This window comes from Colobus angolensis, unplaced genomic scaffold (genome assembly GCF_000951035.1).
Source record: "Colobus angolensis palliatus isolate OR3802 unplaced genomic scaffold, Cang.pa_1.0 Scaffold51, whole genome shotgun sequence".
Taxonomy (NCBI): Eukaryota; Metazoa; Chordata; class Mammalia; order Primates; family Cercopithecidae; genus Colobus; species Colobus angolensis.
The window spans coordinates 10470007-10485370 of record NW_012118599.1 but is presented as its reverse complement, the minus strand read 5'-3'; the positions used below and the strand labels follow the sequence as shown (position 1 = coordinate 10485370).

General features: G+C 38.2%; 1 protein-coding gene across 2 annotated transcripts in view; it reads right to left on the bottom strand.

Annotated features, from left to right (window-relative positions):
* The window catches only part of LOC105524867 (24-hydroxycholesterol 7-alpha-hydroxylase), a 103368-nt gene that overhangs the window by 22310 nt on the left and 65694 nt on the right, over positions 1-15364 (bottom strand). The gene's annotated exons all lie outside the window — the stretch shown is intronic.

Here is a 15364-nt window from a genome sequence, read left to right as displayed (position 1 = left end):
TATAGCAATATATTTTAACCTAATAAAACCAGTACTACACTATACCTCATTCCTATCCAAGGGTGCACTCAATTTAACTTCATTTGCCTATAGAAACTCTACATTTTACTTCTCTCCCACCCCCATGTGCATTATATGTTTTTGATGTCACAATTTACTGCTTTTTATATTATGTATCTCTTAACAAAATATTGTAGCTATAGTTATGTTTAATACTTTTGTGTTTAATCTTTTTTTCTGTAGTTAAAACGCATTTATATAACACCATTATTGGACTATAATATTCCGATTTTGACTATATATTTACCATGACCAATGGCTTTTATACTTTCATGAATTTTTATGTTATTAATTTGTGTCCTTTCATTTAAGCTTGAAGAAGTGCCTTTAGCATTTCTTAGAAGGCAGGTATGGTAGTGATGAACTCCTTCAGCTTTGTTTGTCTGGAAATATCTTTATCTCACCTTCATTTTTGAAGGATAGCTTTGCCAGATATGGTATTACTGGTTTTCAGAGTGTTTTTTCTTTTAGTAGTTTGAATATATCATCCCATTCTTTTCTGGCCTACAAAGTTTCTCCTGAAAAGTACAATATAGTTACATAAAGGTTCTCTTGTATGTGACAAGTCACTTTTCTCTTGCTGCTTTTAAATTTCTTTGTCTTTGACTTTTGGCAATTTGGTTATAAGGTGGCATGGTGAAGTTCTCTTTGGGTTGAACATGTTTGGAGACATTTGAGTTTCACAGGTGTAAATGTCCATATCTCTCTCCGGGTTTGGGAAAATTTGAGCCATAACTTCTTTAAATAAGATTTCTTCCCCTTTCTCAATCCTCCTCTGAGACTTCTATGATGCATACGTTGGTTTCATGATTAGTGTCCGTTAAGTCCCATAGGTTTACTTTACTCTTTTCAACTTTTTCTGCTTAGTCTGGATAATTTCAAAAGACCTATCTTCAATCTCAGAGATTTTTTTTGAGACAGAGTCTCGCTCTGTCGCCCAGGCTAGAGTACAGTGGCACAATCTTGGCTCACTGCAAGCTCCGCCTCCCGGGTTCACACCATTCTCCTGCCTCAGCCTCCCGAGTAGCTGGGACTACAGGCATGCACCACCATGCCCGGCTGATTTTTTGTATTTTTAGTAGAGATGGGGTTTCACCATGTTGGCCAGGATGGTCTCTATCTCCTGACCTCGTGATCCGCCTGCCTCGGCCTCCCAAAGTGCTGGGATTACAGGCGTGAGCCACCGCGCCTGGCCAATCTCAGAGATTTTTTCTTCTGTTTGGTTGAGTCTGTTGTTGAAGTTCCCTATTGCATTTTTTCAGTTGATTCACTGTATTTTTCAGCCCCAGGATTTATGTTTGCTTTCTTTTTATCTTTCCATCTCTTTGCTTCACTTCTAGTTTTATTCATGTATTATTGTTCTGATTGATATTATTGAATTCTCTTGTATCTTGCTGAGTTTCTCTAAAATGATTATTTTGAATTCCTTTTTAGGAAGCTTATAGATCTCTAGTTCTTTAGGGTTTCTTACTGGAAAATTATAGAGGTCTTTTGGTGATGTCATTTTTCCTTTGTGTATGTGTTTATGACCTTGCAATGATATCTGTGCATTTGAGGGAGCAGTCATCTCTTCAAGACTGATGGACTGGATTTGTGGGGAAATATTTTCATTTGTGAGTGAGTGCTATGCTAAGTGAATAGGATGTGGTGGCATAGTTTGTGCAGTTCCATCAGCTGTAATCAATATTTGGCAGGACTGTGGGGGTCCTCAGTGGCCAAGGTTGTAGACGTATTTGAAGGCAGCAGTAGTGATGAAAGTTTTAAAGGGCCTTAGTGTCAAAGGTTGCTGTGGTCTTCCTGCTATTATTTTTCCTGGGGCCTCCTAGGACACTGGGGGAAGTCCTAGCCAAAGGTATCCTCTTGGTGCTGGATCTGTCACAAGGGCATGCTGGTAACCACAGTAGGACCAGTTCTAGGGCACAGGCATTTTTGTGGCAGTGGTGGTCCCAGTATTCAGGGCACAGGTGCTCAGAGCAACATCAGAGTCAGAGTCCTGGGCTCAGGAGTGTGTGGAACATCTATGGCACCTGGAGAACAGGGCCGTAATTCTATAGCAGTGGGTGTCATCAGTGTCTGAGACAGGCATTTGACAGTCTTTACTGATATAACCAAAGTAAATGAAGCTCTGGCCTTTAAAAAAGCACAGGTTATTTAGAAAGCAATTATATGATTAGTAAGTGCTAATATAAGATTTCATGGAGTTCAATAATTCTTGAAAGAAAACTCTTGCTTTTAAGGGAATTATATTACTGAGGATACTTTTGGTTGCAAGGAACATAAATGACACATTATACTTATTTATACACTGAAGGAAATGCATTGCTTTATATACGTGAAAAACCTGTGGCTCATGCTGGCTTCAGGAAGAGGTCATTCCAGCAGCTCAGTTATGTTGCTATGGAGTCAGATTCCTTCTACTGCTCTGTTTTATATTATCAACTTCAGCATAATATTGTCTGCTTTTCTAGTCTCAAAATAGCTGCATCAGTTTCTGGGGTCAAATGTGTCTTTATGAAGATCCTGAAGGAATGATTATTTTAGACCCAGAAGTCTCAACAGAAACCCTAGCAGTTAATTTTCCTGCTTAAAACATCTGCCAATACCTAAACCAATCACTACTGTAAAGGAGAGAGGGGGCAGGGACGTCATGTGCTGGTTGTCTTAGGGAAGCGTTCCATCTCTACAGAGCTGGCAGTGGAATCAGTGCTTCAGAATCCCCATGGATATCCAAATGAAAATTAAAACTGTTAGAAAGGGAGGAGAAGGATTAGGTGATGAGGAGATAATAACCTATGGACAATATTGTAACATAGCACAGTATTAATTCTAGTTCCCTTTTCTTAGGAATGAAATTTCTTTTGAACATTGGAGATAACTAACTTATTAAAGAGTAGTCATTCAGTTAAGATGAGATGAGAAAGTCCATGGGAGAAAAAAAAGGATATCCAACCTTAAGTGGCCTTTCTTTCTCTCCATAGAGACACATCCTGCCCAGGTATTCTGTGCACAGGACAGGGGCTAGAGACCTACTTTGTAAATAAAGGAAAAGGGTGTCATCCTGAAATCTTTACTCAGAAATAAACATAATTTGTTTTAGAATTACTTTGGTCTAAATATCAAAAATCACTGTTAATTTTTTTAGGGAGCCAAGATGGCCAACTAGATACAGCCAGGAAGAAACTCTCCCACTGAAAGAGACCAGACTATCAAGGAGACCAGCATACTCCGAACAGGTCTTTGGAAAGAAGGTATTGAGAGTGGACAGAAAAAGTACACAGACCACAGGCTGAAAGTAGAGAAAGTTGGGAACACTGCAGGGGGTTGCCGAGCACCAGGACTCATTTCTGGGCCCAAGAGCCTTCTAGGGAAAGGGTGAGTGAAATAGGCATGGAGTGGCTCACCTTCACCATGGACTTCTGGGATCCTAGCTATGGGAGATCTCACAACTCCCATGGACATTTGAGCTGCCAGTGATAATTGCCTGGAGAGTTGGCAGAAACAGAATTCCAGCCTGGAAGGAGCCCAGAGGGTTTGACATGGGAATGTCTATAGTGGAGCATGGCCATGGACACTCATCCCGCAAAGCTCACCATACTCCTTTAGGTGACTTTTGCCTTTGTTAGCTGCTGGACCTGGAGAAAGTGGGGCTGTCTTGTCCATGGGACAGGGCCAGTCTGGTTTGAGCACACCCCAGTCTGCTGGCCTCTCTCAGGGTCCCTGCCTGGCTGCAAATACATGCAGCCCAGCCTCAGTTGCCCAGCCAAAGTGCTTGTCAGTGGCCACCACAATAGTTCTTTCACTGGCAGACGCTGCATACCCACTGGAGCACTTTTGCACCTTGCCGGCATGCACCCACCTGCAGCCTTCCCACACTGATGTACACTCACCCATAGCATCCCCCTGTCCCCACCTCACTGGAATACATGCACATAGGGGCCCACCACTGCCCTGCCAGAGCACCTTTGCCAGAAGCTCCAGTCAGGTATTATTGCCAACAGACTGGAAACACCTCAAATGCTCCAGCATAGTCCATGCTTTAACCTCAAGGGGCCCCAGAACAAAGCTGTGGGCCTGCTCCCAGCCCTCCTGGGTTAGAGCACCCAGTCCAGGAGTGCTGAGCTGAGCCTTGGGTCTCTGAAAACATCCAGATACGAAGCCAGTCAACTAAATCCAACTTATACCACAACCAAATCCTCAAGGGCATTGTATTAGTCCATTCTCACATTGCTATAAGGAAATACCTGAGACTGTAATTTATGAAGAAAAAAGGTTTAATTGGCTCATGGTTCAGCTGGCTATACAGGAAACATAGTGCCTTCTGCTTCTGGTGGGGTGGGTAGGGGCTGAACTTCAGGAAGCTTCCAATCATGATGGAAGGCAGAGGGGGAGCAAGCTTCTTACGTGGCAGGAGCAGGAGCAAGAAAGAGATGGGGGAAGTATTATACACTTTTAAACAACCAGATCTCACAAGAACTCAGTCAGTATTATGAGGACAGAGCTAAGAGGGATGCTGCTAAATCATTCATGGAAAACATCTCCATTATCCAATCACCTCCCACCAGTACCCACCTCCAAAACTGAGGATTCCAATTCAATATGAGATTTGGGTGGGGACATAGATCCAAACCATATCAGGTATCAAAGAATATAAGAAGCAAAATGTTCCATCCAAAAGACTGCCACTTCGAAGATTAAAAGAACATCAGCTCACACAGATGAGAAGAAACCAGTGCAATAATTCTGGCAACTCTGAAAGCCAGAGCATTTTTTAACCTCCAAACTATCACATTAGCTCTCCAGCAATAGTTCTCAACCAGCCTGAAATAGCTGAAATGACAGATATAGAATTCAGAATCTGGATGGCAAGGAAGCTCATCAAGATATAGGAGAAGGCTGAAACCCAATACAAGGAAAACACTGAAATGGTCCAAGAGTTGAAAGATGTGACAGCCATTTTAACAAAGAACCAAACTGAATTTCTAGAAATGAGAAATTCGCCATAGGAATTTCAGAATGCAATTGGAAGCATTGATAACAGAGTAAACCAAGTTGAGGAAAGAATCTCAGGGCTTGAAGACAGCTCCTTCAAATCAATGCAGGCAGACAACAATAAAGACAAAATAATTAATAAAAATGAACAAAATCTTTTAGAAATATGAGATTATGTTAAGAGACCAAACCTACAACTTATTGGCATTCTTGAAAAAGATGGAGAGAGAACAAGCAACTTGGAAAACATATTTCAGTATATCGTCCACAAAAATTTCCTCAACTTCACTAGAGAGGTTGACATGCTCATAAGATGCTCCAAAGTCAATGCAAAAGAAAAAATCTTAGAGGCAGCAACAGAGAAGGGGCAGATCATGTACAAAGGAATTGCCATCAGGCTAACAGTGAAACTTTCAGCAGAAACTTTACATGCCATGAGAGACTGGGGTGTATATTTAGCATCCTTAAAGCAGAGAAATTCCAACCAAGGATTTCATAGCCAACAAAACTAAGATTGATGAGCGAAGGAGAAATAAAATCCTTTTCAGACAAGCAAATGTAAACAGAATTCATTACCACTAGACCTGCCTTACAAGAGGTCCTTAAGGGACACTAAACATAGAAATAAAAGATCATTATCTGCCACCACAAGAACACACTTAAGTACATAGCCCACTGACACTATAAAGCAACTACATAATTAAGTCTACTTAAGAACCAGTGAACAACACAGTGACAAGATCAAATCTTCACATACTGATATTAACCTTGAATATAAACAGGCTAAGAACCCCATTTAAAAGGCACCGGGTGGCAAGCTGGATAAAGAAACAAGACCCAACTGTATTCTGTCTTCAAGAGGCCCATTTCATATGCAATGACACCAAAGGCTCAAGGTAAGGGGATAGAGAAAGATCTATCAAGCAAACAGAACATAAAAAAAGAGTAGGGGTTGTTATTCTTATTTCAAACAAAAGAGACTTGAAACCAACAATGCTCAAAAAGGACAAAGAAGGGTGTTACATAATGATAACGCATTAAATTCAACAAGAAGACTTAACTTTCCTAAATATACATGAATCTAACACTGGAGCACCCAGATTCATAAAAAATTCTTAGAGGCTTATATTGAGATTTAGATACCACACAATAATAGTGGGAGACTTTAACAACACACTGACAGTGTCAGAAAAGCCATCAAAGCAGAAAATCTAACAAATATATTCAGAACCTAAATTCAACACTTGACCAAATGGACCAAACAGACATCTACAGAATACTCCACCCAAAACAGAATAGACGTTATTCTCATATGCACATGGCACATACTCTAAGATTGACCACATGCTGGGTCATAAAAGCAATACTCAACAAATTCAAAAAACCAAAACCATACCAACCACACTCTTGGACCACAGTGCAATAAAAATAGAAATTAATACCAAGAACATCTCTCAAAACCATATAATTAGATATAAATTAAATACCCTGCTCCTGAATGACTTTAAAGAATGAAATTAATGCAGAAATAAAAACAAACACTTGGAAATGAATGAAAACAAAGATACAACATACCAGAATCTCTGAGATACAGCTAAAGCAGTGTTAAAAGGCAAGTTTACAGTATCAAATGCCTACATCAAGAAGTTAGAAAGATCTCAACTTAACAATCTAATATCACCTATGGGAACTAGAAAACCAAGCACAAACCAACCCCAAAGCTAACAGAAGAAAATAAATGACCAAAATTGGAGTTGAACCAAAATTGAGATGCAAAAATCGAGATACAAAAATCCATACAAAAGATTTATAAGAAAACTGAAACTTTGTTTTTTGAAAGAATAAGTAAGATTCATAGATCACCAGCTAGACAGATTAATAAAAAAAAGAGAAAAGATCCAAATAAACACAATCAGAAATGACAAAGAGGACATTACAACCAACCCCACAGAAATAATTTAAAAAACCCTAAGAGAGTATTATGAACACATCTATGCACACAAACTTGAAAACCTAGAATAAATGAATGAGTTCCTGGAAACATGCAGCTTTCCAAGATTTTACCAGGAAGAAATTGAAATCCTGAAAAGACCAATAATGACTTCTGAAATGGAATGAAAACTCATTATTATATTATAATCTAACAACCAAAAAAAGCCCTGGACCAGATGGATTCACAGCTGAATTCTACCAGACACATAAAGAAGAGCTGGTACCAATCTTGAAATGAGTGGTACTGAAATTATTCAAAAAAGTCAAGGAGAAGGGCCTCCTCCCTAACTCTTTCTGTAAGGACAGCATCATTCTGATACCAAAATCTGGCAGAGACAATGAAAAGAGAAAACTTCAGGTCAATATTGCTGAATAACAGACATGCAACAATTCTCAACAAAATACTAGCAAATTGATTTCAGCCCTATACCAAAAAGCTAATCCACCACACTTTGTATATCTGGAATAAAGTCTACTTTAAAGTAAATAAAGCTTACTTTGTTTACTTTATTTACCTGGGATACAAGATTGGTTCAATACACACAAATCAATCAATGTGATTCATCTCATAAACTAAAAACAAAAAAAAATGATCATCTCAATAGATGCAGAAAAGTCCTTCGATAAAATTCCACATTCCTTCATGTTAAAAACCCTCAACAAACTAGGCATAGGAGGAACATACCTCAAAATAATGTGAGCCATCTATAATAAACTCATAACTGACATCATGCTGAATGGGCAAAAATTGGAACCCTTCCCCTTGAAAACTGAAAGAAGACAAGAATGCCCAACTCTCACACTCCAATTCAACCTAGTACTAGAAGTCCAAGCCAGAGCAATCAGGCAAGAGAAAGAAATAAAAGGCATCCAAACAGGAAGAGAAGAAATCAAACTATCTCTCTTCACAAATGCTATGATTCTATACCTAGAAAACCCCAGTCTGTCCCAAATCTCCTAAAGCTGATAAATAACTTCAGTAAAGTTTCAGAATACAAAATCAATATGCAAAAATCAGTGGTATTTCTATACACCAACAACGCCCAAGCTGAGAGCCAAATCAAGAATGCACTCCCATTCACAACAGCCACACACATAAAATACTTAGGAACACAGCTAACCAGGGAGGTAAAATATATTTAAATTCAGAATTAAAAAAACACTGAGGAAAGAAATCAGAGATGACACAAACAAATGGGGAAAGCGTTCCATGCTTATGGAAAGGAAGAAGCAATATTATTAAAATAGTCATACTGCCCAGAGCAATTTAAATATTCAATGCTATTCCTATCAAACTACCAATGCCATTTTTCACAGAATTAGAAAAAAACTATTCTAAAATCCAAATAGAACCAAAAAAAGAGCCCAAATTGCCAGAGTAATCCTAAGCAGAAAGAAGAAAGCCAGGGACATCACGTTACCTGACTTCAAACCATACTATAAGGCTACAGTAACCCAAACAGCATGATACTGGTACAAAAACAGACATAAAGACCAATGGAACAGGTTAGAAAATCCAGGAATAAAGCTGCACACCTAAAAATATCAGATCAAATAAGTAAGCAATAAAAACAAGCAACAGGGAAAGGACTCCCTGTTCAATAAATGGTGCTGGGATAAACCAGCTAGCCATATGTAGAAGGTTGAAACTTCTTTCTGACTCCTTCTTTCACCACATACAAAAATCAACTCAGGATGAATTAAAGACTTAAATGTAAGACCTGAAACTATAATGACTCTGAAAGAAAATCTAGGAAATACCACTCTGGAGATAGGCCTTGGCAAGGATTTCATGATAAAGTCTCCAAAAGCCATTGCAACAAAAATGAAAATAGACAAGTGGGACCTAATTAAACTGAAAAGCTTCTGCACAGTAAGAGAAACTATCAACAGAGTAAACAGACAATCTACAGAATGGGAGAAAATATTTGGCATATGCATCTGACAAAGGTCTAATATCCAGAATCTATAAGGAACTTAAATCAACAAGCAAAACACAAACAACCCCATTTAACAAATGGGCAAAGAATATGAACAGACGTTTCTCAAAAGAAGAAATACACGTGGAAAACAAGCATATAAAAAACTGTGCAACATCATCAATCATTAAAGGAATGCAAATCAAAACCACAATGAGATAACGTCTCATATCAGCCAGAATGGTTATCAAAAAGGCAAAAAATAACAGATGCTGGTGAGGTTGAGGAGAAAAGGCAATGCTTATACATTGCTGATGGGAATGTAAGACAGTTCAGTCACTATAAAAAGCAGTTTGGAGATTTCTCAAAGAACTTAGAACTACCATTTGACTCAGCAATCCCATTACACCCAAAGGAATATAAATGATTATACCAAAAATACACATGCACTCATACATTCATTGCAACACTATTCACAATAGAAAAGATATGAAATCAACCTAGATGCCCATTAACAGTGGACTAGATTTAAAATGATGTGGGGCGCGGTGCAGTCACTTATGCCTGTAATCCTAGCACTTTAGGACGCCAAGGTGGGAGGATCACTTGAGCTCAGGAGTTCAAGATCAACCCAGGAAATATAGTGAGAACTTGTGTCTACTAAATTTGTTTTAAAAATGAGCTGGCCACTACGGCATATGCCTGTAGGGCCAGTGACTCAGGAGGCTGAGGTGGGAGGATGCTTGAGCACAGGAGGTTGAAGCTACAGTGAGCTACGATCATGCCAGTGCACTTCAGCCTGGGCAACAGGGCCTGTCTCAAAAAAAAAAAAAAAAAAAAAAAAGGGAAAAAAAAAGAGAGAGAGAAAAGAAAAGAAAAAGAAAGCGTGGTACATAATAACACCATGAAATACTATGCAGCTATAAAATAGAATGAAATCCTATCCTTTGCAGCAACATGGATGCAGTTGAAGACCATTATCCTAAATGAATTAATACAGGAATAGAAAACCAAATATAGTATGTTCTTATTTATAAGTGGGAACAAAACATGGAATATACATGGACACAAAGAGGGCCTCATTGAGGGTGGAGCATGGGAGGGGGGTGAGGTTCAAAAAACTACGTATTGGGCACTGTGCTTACTACCTGGGTGACAAATCATTTGTACATCAAACTACAGAGACACTCAATCTAGCCACGTAACAAACCTGCACATGTACCCCTCAAACCCAAAATAAAAGTTGAAAAGAAAAAAAGATCACTCTTGAATTGCTGCTTCTGTTCTTGACATACTTATATCTTAGCTTCATAATGAAGTATCAAAATGAAATGGCCAGGAAAATAATGACGGCAATTTTGCCAATGGTTTCTATGTTCCTTTGAGTGACTTGTTGCTCCTTTGCAAAAAGGTGGGAAGACAGAAGCATGACTAAAAATCAATAAGGATTCTGATAACCTGGCTCAGAGTCTTAGAATTAGCCACATTCACCTTTCCTACCCTCATTCCTAACCCCCTTTTATATACTCTCCAGGATCTGTGCACACTCTTGTGAAAACATTAAGAAACAATTATACAAGTAAATACAGTTCCTTTAATTATATTTAACAACTAGAGTTGAGGGAATGCATTTGTTTATGGAACAAATTCCTCAGAATAGATTGGATTTTTAAATTGTCATTAAATCCATGGGGATTTAAATTTGCTCATACCTTAAAAGCAATCAGCTATTTCTAAGTATGAAAGGCAGAAAGCTACTAATAACACTTCTCAAATACAAGAGCGTGCAGATATTTACTATACAAGGCACAGCTTTTAAAATGGCATTATCTTTAACATAAATATATAGAAAAAAAGTGCTCAGAGCATCAAAAGTCTCAAATATATGATTGCCTTGCTATCACTAACATATCAGTACATTATATTCCTGTGAGCACTTAATTTGTTTTCTTCCCTTGAAATTTGATACTGCTGAATCTTAGGAAGCTGAGCTTTCTTTTGTGTTGTTTACTGATTATTCTCATCTAGTCCAAAAGCCTTTTCTAATAGCCCTTCCTCCAAATTCTTATGGCAGTTGTTACATATCTGAGTCTTCTGGCATTTGTCATGTGCCATCTTAAGCTGTTAAGTAGGGCTTGTTTTTCATACTGCTGTCTCATTTCCCCAACCACATTATAACCAATTCAGAAATGTTATGAGTCTTTGACTCTTCCCAGTTTTTAATAAAGTGACTTGGGTGAGAATATAACATCCTCAAGGAAAGGGGCTCCATCTCATTTGTTTTCCATGATAACTGTTAGAACCCCATCCTGACACAGAGCACACACTCAGTAAATAGTTATCGAATAAAAGAATAATTGTATTAATACTAGATGCTCCAGAGATGTTTGGTTAAAAACAGTACTACTAAATTACTATTAGATGGACCTCTGATTTTAATTAATTTTCCAATAGATGTGTGATTTTTCATTAGGAATTCAAGACAAGTCCATGACTTTGTGGCCTAGGACTCCCCAGAATACATGAAAGACCCAAACACACACAAAAAGTAAAAATCACACTTTCTATTCCTGAGGAATCCATGCTTCATTTTCACTTCTCAAGTATTGCAGCCTTCCTCTTATTACACCCTCTTCTTATCCAAGCATGCCTTTATAAGCAGATTAATCTTGCCAAAGATCAGGGCTGTTGTTTTATACTGGAGTTTAAGCCTATCAATTTGCACGATGACACAGCCAACCAGGCAGTCTCTTGGGGGAATCAGAACCAAGGAAAATCAAGCTTGTTGGTTTTGGTGTGTGTTCCAGGGGACAGGTATAGTAAGCATAACCCTAAGATCATCAACTCTCAGAGATGCTCACTCAAAGGAGTTATCCTCTACACTGAAAGTCCTCCGTCTTATTCCTCCATTTAAATAGTACAGTTTAATGTGACACTGTCCACTATAATGAGACTCTTCACTTTACAAGCTACAATTTCTGAAGAAGTCTGGTGGTTCATGCTGCTCTTTCCTGTTTGTTTTTCCAAAACAAAACAAAACAAAAACAGATCACCAGACTTCTCCAGTAGCAGAATTACTAGAAAGATTTTCTTCCATGTTCTATAAGGAAGTGCCTAGCAGTGGGATCCTGCTCCAAACCTACTTTCAGAACCCCCACAAATAGGAAGAGGAACTACAGTTCTTCCATTCTGATTTTTAGTTGTTATCCCACGGCAGCACCGAGTACTTACTGAGTTAAATCAGCACAACCTTCTGTGTTTACTTGTGAGAGGGGTTCTTATACCACCTCAGTGGTTTGAACTCCAACAAGTGACAGCTGCAAGGCCATAAGAGTGTGTGTTTATGACAAACTTTGATCATCAGCCATATTACAGGCAACTTTCTCTGACTCACTGAGTACTTGGTGCATGAGAAAATAAATTGGCTCCTGGAACACAAATCAAGAATGAGTGCAATTTTCTGGGGATTACAACTAAGGATTTGTGGGATTAAATTTCTAGTGCAAAAAAAATCTATCTTGGTATACATTGTCCAAATGAAGTCATTTGCTTTCCTGGGCAATTTTCTATTTTATTTCTCTTTAGAAACAAAACATTTCATGAATTGGCTGTTTAAAATAATTAATAAATAATAAGAAAAAAATAACGACATTTTAAAACAGAAACAGTAGAAAACTAAACTTAATGAGGTTTCTTAAATAGGTCACATGTACTCAACATTTATATTTAACTGGTAGATTTTGGTTAAGATTGATATCTATTTTGACATACTTGACTTTCAAAGGAAAACTTAAGATCTTGCTCCCAGACTCTCTCTTGTTTCTGATTTCTCTATTTCCACCACCTCTACCAGACACCTGGATTTAAAGCCACAGTCCACCTCAAAGCCTTCCTCTCACCTGACCCACACTTCTAATCATCTTCCAAATCTGGCAGATTCTACTACTCCACGTCTCACACACAGAATATTAGCATGACCATATAACCTAAGTCACGCTTCACACAAATCCATTCTGCCCAAAACCTTTTAGTTTTTTATTAGTGCCATGTGAGCTGCAAATAAACTCATACATCAGGTATTACGGGGCCTTTTCAATTGGGCCAGTGTACCTTTTCAGTCTTATTTCTCACCACTCTAATCTGGTCCCAGTAACAGTAAAACCATAAGGCCTTAAGCCACACGCCTCTGTGCTTAGTAACCATTTGTTCATTCTGTTGTCTCAAGCTAAAAGATCTTCTGCCACTTTCCCCAGGAAATCTTCTGAGATCATCTTATCCAGACGTATCCTTTCTCTTGAAGCTCAGTGTGATGCTTTGGCATCTCTCAACCAGATATCCTTGCAGTTATTTATTAATTCAATGTCCACTTCGCCCCTACTAAGTTGTTTCTCATGTGGGTTGAGAACATGTCTTACTCATGCACAAAGTCCCTATGGTACCCAGAACACTGCCTAGCACAGAGTAAGAGCTCAGTGCACTCTAAAAATACGTAGTTTATGTCTAAAGAAGATACTATTGATTGAGTTGCAGCGTCATGGTTCCCTTTACTATACCAATTACTTTCAAACTCAAAAAGAATGTCTGTTAGCTTCAAAAGCCATCATGGAAGGTAGTAACAGCCCCTCTTAGAAATAGTAGTGAGTAGGTAATCCTTGATAGTTGGCCCATACTATATACTCCATTGCAAGAGATAGCAGTCGTTGGTTTAAAATACTGCTAGCTCCAGGTCAAGGATGATTATAATAAATTCTTTAGTTGCTATTGGTATATATATACACACACCTATATATAGGTATATATAAATAAAATACAAATAAAGCAAATTAATACCAATATATAGGTGTGTGTGTATGTTTGTATATACATAGTGAAATAAAGACACCTGAAAAAAAGTAGCATCTATTGTTTTTAGAAGAGCTGTTCTTAGGACGTTGAGACTTGGTATGTGACAAAAACAAGAAATTTGTTATTGGCTTAAGAACTGCTTCTCTAAAGGGAAAATAATACAAGAGGCAGGATGAGCATGATGGGTTTTTGTTGCTAATGTTGTTGTGTGTTATACAATGTCCCTAAAGTAACTGACACTCAATTACAACTTTGGAGTTTTATGGTTGGCATGTCAGTACATGGTGGGTATTCAGCTCTAAACAATGGAACCCTCAACTAAAACTGACTTGAAAAGTAAGGACACTTATTATCTAACATAACAGAAAGTAGACAAGTTCCTCAAAACTGATGAATTTAGCAACAAAATAATATTACCGAGATTTCAGGGATTCAGGCTCCTAATATATTTCTGCTCTGCCATCTACAGACTGCACCATCATACAGCTTATTCCTCTTGAACTTACTGCTAGTAACATCTGAGGCTGCATGCTTCCTTGTTCATATCTAGTGGGACAGGATGAATGGGGCCTCATCCTGAAGAAGTCTCTCCTTTCACTCTGATTGGCCAGTTTAGCTCAACTCCTACCTCAGGACAAGCAGCTCAGCAAAACACCAAGAACCCATTTGCTTAGGCTTAGGTTTCTAGAATAATGTCTAAAATGAGGATAGAATTTCCATGATTGGCTAAGACTAATTAATACTATTTTAGGGCAAGCGTAAATTACTAAAATCATACTGATACTCTAAACACATGAAAAACAGAAGGATGGAATGGATACTGTGGAGCAAGTAATGACTGAAAATATGGGCTGGCATTACTGTTCAAATAGTGAAGATGACTGACTTCAAGAAACTACAATTTTTCAAATATAAAAATTTAATGGATTTTTACATTCATTGAGTAAGATTTTGTCATAAACAGGTACTGACGTTTCCCCTACAGAATCATCCCGAATGAAGAAATGGGACATATTTAATGTAGATTGTAAATTCTATTAAGTCAGGGACCATGTTGGTCTTCCTCAGTGCTCTCTGAAGCTTAGCAGAGGGCCTGGCACAGATGAGATGTTCAAAAATCTTTTCTGCTTGAACAGATAAAGATAATAATAACTTTCATTAAACAATGGACACTTGCATTAGAACAGGGTATCACACTGAGGAGGAGCGCTGAGGGCCAGATTAATTTAACTACAAAAGATATCAAAAGAAAGTGTCACAAACCAACACCATAGACCAAAACCATCTAGTAATCTCCTGCTATGCTCCAAGTCAAAGATGTTCTATAACTCTAGCAAATATCCATGACAATGTTGTAGTAAAAGAAACATAATTCTATCTTTGTTTTTAAAGAAGGTAGTACTCAAATCACTTCCAATTATGTTTGTACGAAAGCTGACAATTTGAACCATAAATGCTGCTTTGATGCGGCATCTGGCAAGTATAAAGTTCTCTTCTCATGAGATCCTCTATCAGAAGCCACTTTAGATATTCCCACAGAGACACTGCACAGGACCACA